Consider the following 9,195-nt stretch of genomic DNA (forward strand, 5'->3'; position numbering starts at 1 on the left):
TAAATACGAAGCACTGAAAGACAACTTAATTACAATTATAAAGTAATAAACAAAAATACTAAAATAATTCAAAATACAACCAGCCGTGCCCAGAAAGGAGCCTTACTTCACCATGCAAATGCATCTCGTGCATAGCTGTCAATGAGTACTGTAGTGACTAAGGCCAGAATTCCTATTCCAACATCATTTAACATATGTGTTATAAACTCATCACCTTTGAATCCTTACTCGGGACAGATATTTAGCAAAACAACTTATTTTCCAAAGGTTGTTAATTTTAAATGGGCTTGAACTGGGCTGTGTAAGAGAATAGAGAATAGAGAAAAAATGTCTTCCAATGTTACTTGTCGAAAGCTGCTCTTGCAATGTAACAGTAATCTATTTTTGGGAGCTGTACGGTCCTAATAATAAAAAGGAAAAAAATATTCTATGTATTTCTTTAAACTATATTGCAAAAATAAGATTCTGTGAGAAATATAGGCATAGATATTCAGAAGAATAGCATTTAACCACAATGCCGCCAAAAATAAATGAGTAGCGGATAGGCTGCTGACGCGACCTCATACGCTATGCGCGCGCCGGCTTATGGTTACATAATGACGGTGGAGGAATTCTAGGGCTGTGTTTGTAAATAGTGGAGCCACGTGCTCGCCACTGCATGGCGGAACCTTGTCTCAGTCTGACATATCTGCTCTGCCTGTAGCCACAGAGATTAGACACCGTTCCCGCCACAGTCAAATTCTCTCAAGGTTATTTTCCTTACTTTACCTCAAAATCCCATCCAAAAAAAAGAAATTAATAAAATAAAAACCACCACAGTCTCCTTCATCAAAAGCACATGCAACGTTCTGTACGAAAAGAACAAACGTAACACATAAACCAAACAAATCAACTTGTGTTGCTGTACTTTGGGCACACTTGTAGAAATACAAACAGATACTTGAACTTGACACTTTAGGTTTCACAGACACAACCTCCGCTTTCTTCTCAGCTCTGCCTTAGTATTTTCTAATTAAGGCAACTTCTAGTAACAGAGGGACAATAGCTACGTTTACCCACATTGTCTTTGTTACACTTCAAATACCCATTAACAGAATTTGATATTGTGAGGCTACGCAACTAACATGACAGAGGGTTTAATGAGTAAAAAAAAAGAGGTTATAAAACTGTTTAAAATAACAAGCACTAAATTATTTGCCTTGTGTGGATTAGGACTCCTGATCGTTCATTCGTTCCTACCTAGAGTGAGTTACAGTTCGATTTCTCATGTATACTGATCACAATTTCTGTGCGCAGCAGAAAACAGCTATGACTATGGCTTATCGTAAACAAAATATCCGTGAAGAGTGCAACTAGGATTTTTTTTTTTTAAGAATACACTCCAATACTGCTCAGAAACATATTTAAGTATCTCTCGAAAAGAGCAATACACATACATACCATGCACACACACGCTAACTGGTATACAGAAACGGGTGAAGAGAATGACAACAGGCCTACTCTGAATTAATAACCAGGGCACCAGGTATGGATGCAAGCAATAGTACTTTTAAAGCTATACCAGATTAAAGTGCACTTACGAGGAGGACGTACAAGGATTGACTCTCGTCAGTTATGAACGTTATACGAGAAGTTCAGTTACTCCTTTGCAGACAAGGTATTTTTTGAAGAGCTATGTATTCAGCTCCTTCTGAACCTGGTCTGTATGTTTCGCGTGAAATCTAATGCCATTTGTTGTCTGGAGGTGCATGTTGCAGCATCTCTATGTTATTGTCACCATATTTGTGCCTGTGATCAAGTAGCATAAATGGATTGGAATGTAATCTTCTCCTTCTTGTACTGTCTCTATGTTGGGTGTCTTGTATAGCCCAGATTTTGAATACAATGCAGCATTTGTGTTCACAGCCATGACACTTACTTTACAATGATACATCATTTGTATTGGTACTCACAAAAATGATTTTGCTCCACATTCAATTAAGTATGATCTGAGACCTCCAGAGCATTGAGCTTGCTATGGTTTAAACCTTTGGCAATATGTCATTCAAAGACTTTTGTTGTGGGCACAGAAAGATCAATCCACCCTTTGCCTGGGTGTTTACTAGCACACAGAGCCATACATTTGGCATAACATGTTGTAAATTCTTTTTGGAGAAAGACAGGTTTGGACCATAGGCTCAGCAATGCATGGACATTATTTCATCCAATGAAGCGGCGCCTAATTAATTAGGGTTCATGACAAATAAGAGATTACAAAACCAAACCACAAAAGGAGGCAAGAAAAGATCATTAATCTTAAACATCAATTGGTTACACTGGTGACTGATGTAGAACTTCTGGTGCTGTTAATGGTAAAACAGGGGTTACTCTCTTCAACAATCAGGTAGTTTAGTTTGACTCTAGATTCGAACTTTTTGAGATTATTAATTGGACTTTTAGTGCTGCACAGCTAATGTTACAGGATTTGTATGTCCCAGACATCCCACTTTAGCTGTTAGCGTATCTTGATGTCCATTTGTCCATGTTTGTAAGCAAGTAATGATGCATGTGAATAGATTATTGTACTGTAGGACTCCTGTTCAAGTCCTGCAATCACACTTGGTTGGGTTCCAGTGGACATCATAATGTCCATCCATAGTTGACACAGCAACAAAACTGCACCACTTAGAGAATCGCGGAGGCATTCCAATAGAGCATGGCTTGAATTATGTATATTGGCCAACATTGTGCCATGCCAACATAGTCAATTCCAATGTTCATAAGGATGTTACATTTTCTCAACTGAGGACACACCACAATAAGGATGCACTTCAAGGGTTGACCTACAAGAGCTTTCTACAGCCAGCCCATCAGACTGAGTTAGTGCCCTCTTTGTGGGCCAAACAGCTAAACCACTGATGCCTATTTTCGAGCAGATACAGCTGAAGGCCTGACCTAAAGGTGTTCTGCGCCTTTGCTTGGAAGTGGCTTGCCACTTTCTCTTGAAATCACTCCTATTTCTAGACAAAAGACTTAATCTGTTCATACAGCAAGGCTACAGCAGGAATCTAGCTTCTCGTCTAATGGTTTACCACCTTGAGGTAGTAGAATCCTTCACCGCCATGTGTACCCATTTGCAGGGCTGAAATAAGCAGGGTAGCGTGTACTCCATTCCGTGCTGGGGCCTAGAACTACAAATTTTCTTAGATCCATTAATTGCACAGATCATTTGAAGGAGACCTAAAACATAAGTCTTTTCTAAAGTATGTGTTTAGGGCTCTTTGGGTGCTTTACTTTGGTGAAAGCACAAGACAACTAAGCAGACTTGCAGCAGTTACCAAGTACTCTTCAATAGCCTCCACGAATTCCAAAGAAGCTTGTGATTAGCAATGTTCTGGTATGATGCCGCGAAGCAAATACTTTGGTCCTACCATTGACATTTCTGCAGGCCAACAAAAAGATATCCAAGAGCACATTGTGTGCAGGAGGTCCTTGGAAAACAGATAACACAATTTTACAAATTTGATCCTCGTGTTTTCCTCTACTAGTTACAGAGAGAAACTTTACTGATGCTCAGAATCATAACAGACATGACTCCATCATTCGAAAAGCATCACCACAATGATGGTGGCATTCCCATCACTTAGGTGCAATATTCACTCAAGACTGCTTGGGCTTCCATGAGCATTTGCCCTTGGTTTCAAGTAATAGTGTTTGGGGAAGAATTGGAGTAAGCAAGCGGAGATTTGAAGGGTTGGCAAAATATTCATATTCTATCTTCGGTTCTAAATACGTATGAGGATATATGTATGATAGCAGATTCTGTGGTGGAGCTCTCCACACAGTTTCCCCATCGGTGGCACCATCAATTCAAGAAACTTGCCATCCCAATTCCATCGAGAAGACGCAAACTGTTTGGTTACACATTTAGCAGCTTTTGGCTTCACTGACAGAATCCACTGCCATATAAGAGTCAAATGGCTGAGAAACCTAGTTTTATAAGCCAGAAACTCAAGCTTGTCTAAAACCATTAGCCTGCAGTGGCAATAAAAAGTGCCAATTATCTGTTCTAGCGCAGTCCATAACAATGGATGCTTGCTGAACAAAGAGACCCCAATCTATAAGGAAGGCTTTGAGATGCCACTGGGAAATGATGTTTCTTTTCGCTTGAATGACCCGAATTTTCCAACGAATGTTCTTATTTCCTGAACTGGAACAAACGGCAGCAGGGTTAATTCTCCCAAATGAGCAAGAGAACACTAAGGGAGGCCTATTTAGGGTTTTTGCTTTGCTGACCTGATTATAAAAGACCTTTGAACTTGACTGTCAAAACTCCCGAGGCTGTGCACACGCCCTGTTCTTTAAACAGTGAAGACATGCCAGATTCTAGGCCCATTGCACTGTATCCAAACAATGGCAGTGTCTGGCTTCCTGCCAAAGGTGTAGTTTAAAGGGCCTTAGTACTGATAACATTCTGCAAGTGCTTACAAGCAGAGGCAATGCAAGGTCAGCTCAAACTGTAACTGCTGGACCTGGGCGTTGGAGGCATTGGGGAGGAGAACATGAAGTTGACCTCCTTTGGGAACGCTAGACTGTCTCGATTCCAGCACGCCGCCTGACCATGCAATCCACGTGCACAGAAACAAATGACAGAAGACTGCTTGAAGTTTACAGACTGGACTATTTGCTTGCACTATTTTGCAGCCAACTCCTAGTCGCGTGCATGGCTGTGACAGGCTTTCCTAGCAGGTCATCTGTGAGCCGCTCCCATTTAGCTGGGTTAATGGGGTGTGTGCAGTTCCATGAATTACAGTCTTGGCAGCCTAGCAGCTTCATTACGTAAGAGGTGGTATAGCAAGGGCCCTGGGCGAGAGCATTACTGCAGGGTTTTGCATGCAACCTGCAAGTCATAGGTTAGAGTGCCAGGAAGGCAATCCACCTGCTCCAAAAAAAAGTGCTGTTAAGTTGGGTTTTAATAACCAAGTATTGATGCATGAAGAATCTATTCAGTGCTTGCAGTGCAGTTTACAACACGGGGTTTAAAATGCCTAGACTCCTGTGTATACAATGATGCCACACGTGGGAGATTCATATAGACATCCTGAATGGCCTAGATTACATGTGCACACCTTGCAATTACATGTGCACATCTTGCGCTTCGCTTCTCCGTGGTACCAGTTTGCCCAGTGCACTGCGCTCAGTCTATCAGTAGATTTGTAGAGCACTTCTCGTCACACATGAGGGTATCCATGCGCTAGCAGGATTCAGTCGATGACCCGAATAGTCAGGTCTTAAGTGTCTTTCAGAACTCTGGAAGAGATGGAGAGGGTTGGGGACCTCTAGGGTACAGGCCCACTCTTTCCACTCCTTGCACGGCTCTGGGATACGCATCCCCACCTTGTACTTCTTTGTGGTCCACATAGACTACATACACTGCACTATATAGCATGTACGCGCTTTGCACTGTTCTGAGGTGCAGTTTGACCTTGCACTGCTGAGTTGTGCACCCCACCTTCCAAGGGACAGCTGGTAGAGTTTTTCCAAACAACACTCCTTGAATGAGCCCAGCAGTAAAGCTGTAGTCGGTGCAGGCTGTCTGGAAAGCGGGTGTCATTTCACACACCTCATTGCCACTTTCTTCAATCACGCCACCATTAGCGCCTCGAGGCTGTATCCCATTGGCACACCTGCACTTCTCACAGCTGGGTCCACTTAACTGTCGCAATTATCCGATGACCGGCAGCCCTGTCGGGTAATGCACTTGTAAATACACAAATCAACATATGAGTGACCCCCGCCCATCCCCCCACCCCCCTCCTCTCCTAATTCCCCCGGCACATGCATTGCGGTATTGCGTGCAGCCATTGAAATGCAAATGGATGGTCTGGTTTGCCTAGAAACAGCCTGCAATGTTTGCTTCGATAAATAATACCCTTTTCTGGAACTTTCAGATCACCGAGCACTTTAAACATACACACACGAAACCTATGTGGTGTCTGGACGATTTACAGCTTGTGAATATCTCCCACAAGAGGACGAACATGATTATTATATGTTTGCTGAAAGGCTGACAGGGCAGTCTGGCTGTCGAGAAGTGATAGGCTGCGTTCATCTTGAATTCTAATGCGATTGTTTTTAAAGCCCCACCGGAAAGTTCAGCATGGCACCAACTATACATGGCGATATTCGTCCAGGCGCTATAAACGTGCTAAAGATAAATGCATCTTTGAACTAAATGCATGTCAGTATATAATATAAATATGTAAATGGCATTTATGCACACCTTAAGCGCGCTAATAATAAACGCTCGACCGTAAAACCAGTACCCAGGTATATTTCTGCAATGCATACTTTTAACTCTACGTGCTCATCCCACACCAAACGTGGGGTATAAAACACTATATATGGTGCTATTTGCACGAGTGGTTATCTAGGATCTTGTAGCCGTGTGGCCCTGGGCACAAGGTAATAACATTATGAGACGAGGAAGTCTCCGCTCACTTTAAATGCCCTGCATTGTGCGGAGGCAGAAACGTTAACCATGTGAGCCTCACACATGCTCATCTCCAAGCAACATTTTGAAGCAGGAAGCTGAATTGTGCTAACGTGGGTTTATAAAGAACAATAATAATTAAAAAAAATGAACTAACAAAGCAGTGAAGAGAAATGGGAGTGGAAAGGGGCCCCGGATCCCACTTATCCCCCACCCCAGAATGAGGTCCCAGTTCCTGACCTTGCAGGGTTCTGGCCCCGATGTGCCCCTACCTTTGTGTCTGCCTATGAAAGCCCTGGCAACCCTCCCCGGACGGGGACTTGGCACAAACTAAAAGAGCACACGCTCTTTTTAGTGTCCTGTGAGAGAGACTCTTCCACTAAACAAAACCGAAACAGGGAGAAAAAAAACCCACAATAAATGGCACTCTCTCGGCGAATCCTCCTTATCTTCTCATCTGATGAACTATAAAACTGTCACCTTCCCTACCAGTGAAGCAAAAATGAAGCATCTAAAACAATAAACCCACTTGAGCAAGGCGCGTTGGTCCCTTTAAAAAAAACCTGCCTAGGCGCTCGAAGAAGAGGGCAGACAAGAGCCGGCCAGAAAACTCTTTCCATTGAACAACTACATTTGTCAGCCATGTTGAGGGGGTGCGGGCCGGGCTCCCCTTCTTTATTATGAGGCAGGGTGACTCCAAGAGGGGGGTGTGTGAAGAGGACAGGAGAGGCGAGGAGGGAAGAGAGGGCACACCAGGAGAAAAAAAACACAAGCGAGCTGGAGACCCACAGCAGAGAAGCAGCGCTCTGACCTCTTTTCCGTGCCCTCCGCCTCGCCCGGATCCAGCCCGCAGCCTTGCTCTCCCTCCTGCCCAGTCCTAGAGGGCGGCCATCTTGCTTCCTTCTGCTCCCTCTCCGAGCCGGGCTCGCCTCCCGCATCAATATTCATAAGGCGGGCCGCCTGACGTCCGTGCCCAGCCGGAGCCCCGGCGCAGCGGCTCCCCTCTCCCGTATGCGGACGTGCCTGGCATGGGGAGCGGGTGGGGGCAGCCCTGGCAGGCTGGGTGTGTGCTCGCGAGTCGTGCCCTGCCCGGGGAGTGTAAAATCACTTCCCCACCCGGGCCTTCCCACACAAAGGCTGGCTCGCTGCTTCGGGTTTTTTTTTCTATTTTTTTTTCGCTCTGTTGGGGCCCATACAATAGTAAAAGTGCTGGCAGAGGGCTGCCTGGAAGCGGCGGAGTGGAGTCTCGAGAGCGCGGACTGGGCTGCCACCGTCTTTGATCGCTGTCTGAGCTGCACTTCTGCAGTTCGTCCGAAAGGGGATAATTTCGTCTAATGTGATTAGCCATTTTAGTCGCCGGGCTCATTCTTCCAATATCCAGGTGTCCGTCACCTTCAGTACAGAATGATGTGATCTTATTCTATACTAACCGACGAGAACACCGTAGTATACATTTTTATCATGAAATTGTTGCAACCGACCCCGCAACAAAAATACTAATTTTCCAGATATGTCATAACATTAAAAAAAATTCTTAGACCTAGAGTAGAATCCAACGACATCGCTCGCAGCTTTAGATTTTAATTTGGACAAATTAAGCACCGTGGGAACGGAGAGAAAGTCAGGTAAGTGTCAAGCCACGCACAGTGTTGATTAGTAAACTGCTTTAAAGTTGAACCCAAAAAAGTTGAAACGTTCAAATACAAATATTAAAGTACACAGCAACTTCGGGAGGTCAGTCACAAATAAAAGTTTGCGGAGTTGTACTCGGAATTGCTGTAGCTGATGGAAATTCCAACAAGATGGTAGGAATAAGGTGCCGTCCAATCAGAAATTACTTTTCATCAGGACCCCTCCGTTGAAATACCTAGCACCGGGTAAAATATGCTGAGTCTCGGCATGAAACTGGCCATATTTAACTTAAAACCACGATCGAATGCTTCAAATGTTGCCAATGTTACTCCTATTTTGTGAATGTAGCTCAGTGGGTTAATCCATACTCTGGAAATACTTTGCGTAATATACGACAAAACTTGTTCGGAAAGGTAGGACACAGCATTTCATTCTTCGTGTGGAGGTGCACATGCCGCCACTGAGTCGTGCAACTCCAACATCATCGCTTAATATTCAGCGCAACCATCTCCGACAAATCTCTGGCAAGAAAGTGCAGTTTTGAAGAAAAATATTTTGTTGTGCATTCGCTGGCCGTTAATGGACACTTTATAAATAGCTTGGGGTGCGGCCTCAACAGAGGAGTCATAATCCGCTTGTTACTGTTTCATACGAAAAGGAATACAATGTTTCAGAGCGAACGGTTGCCCTCAAGGGTCAGTTTCCTGCTCTTGAGTTTAAAAGGCCTTCTCGTTTCCTTGCAACATTTTAACCTGCCATCCATCGCTCCAGACGCCCTTCCCGGATTGCGCGTTTCCTTCCATAAACTCAGGTTATTGTGTCCCGCTGCGCGCAGGCTTTAACTATCTACTGCAGCGCCCGAACACAGACCAGGAAAGTTTCAGGCTCCGCATTTTCCCTGCCCCCTCAGTCGAGGCAAGGCCAGCCCCTTGTTTACTATAGCCTCGTGGCCCAGGGAAGCAGATGACGATGACACGCGCAGACTACACACACACACCACGTTCCCTTTTCCGACTTCACACGCCCACTCTGTCTCCTGGATAAAAGTGTCCACCTCTCGGGAGTTCTGCAAAGGGTTAATTTAAGTCCAA

The 9,195-nt window shown here is 44.4% G+C and overlaps 1 protein-coding gene across 1 annotated transcript in view; it reads right to left on the reverse strand.

Moving 5' to 3' along the window:
• TET2 (tet methylcytosine dioxygenase 2) overlaps positions 1–7,638 on the reverse strand; it is a 206,923-nt gene extending 199,285 nt beyond the window's left edge. The window contains exon 1 of the mRNA XM_078676620.1: positions 7,284–7,638. The gene's annotated coding sequence lies outside the window, so the exon portion shown is untranslated. The remainder of the gene's footprint in view (positions 1–7,283) is intronic.
• Positions 7,639–9,195: the final 1,557 nt, after the last annotated feature.

Source organism: Lissotriton helveticus, chromosome 2_1, assembly GCF_964261635.1.
Source record: "Lissotriton helveticus chromosome 2_1, aLisHel1.1, whole genome shotgun sequence".
Taxonomy (NCBI): domain Eukaryota; kingdom Metazoa; phylum Chordata; class Amphibia; order Caudata; family Salamandridae; genus Lissotriton; species Lissotriton helveticus.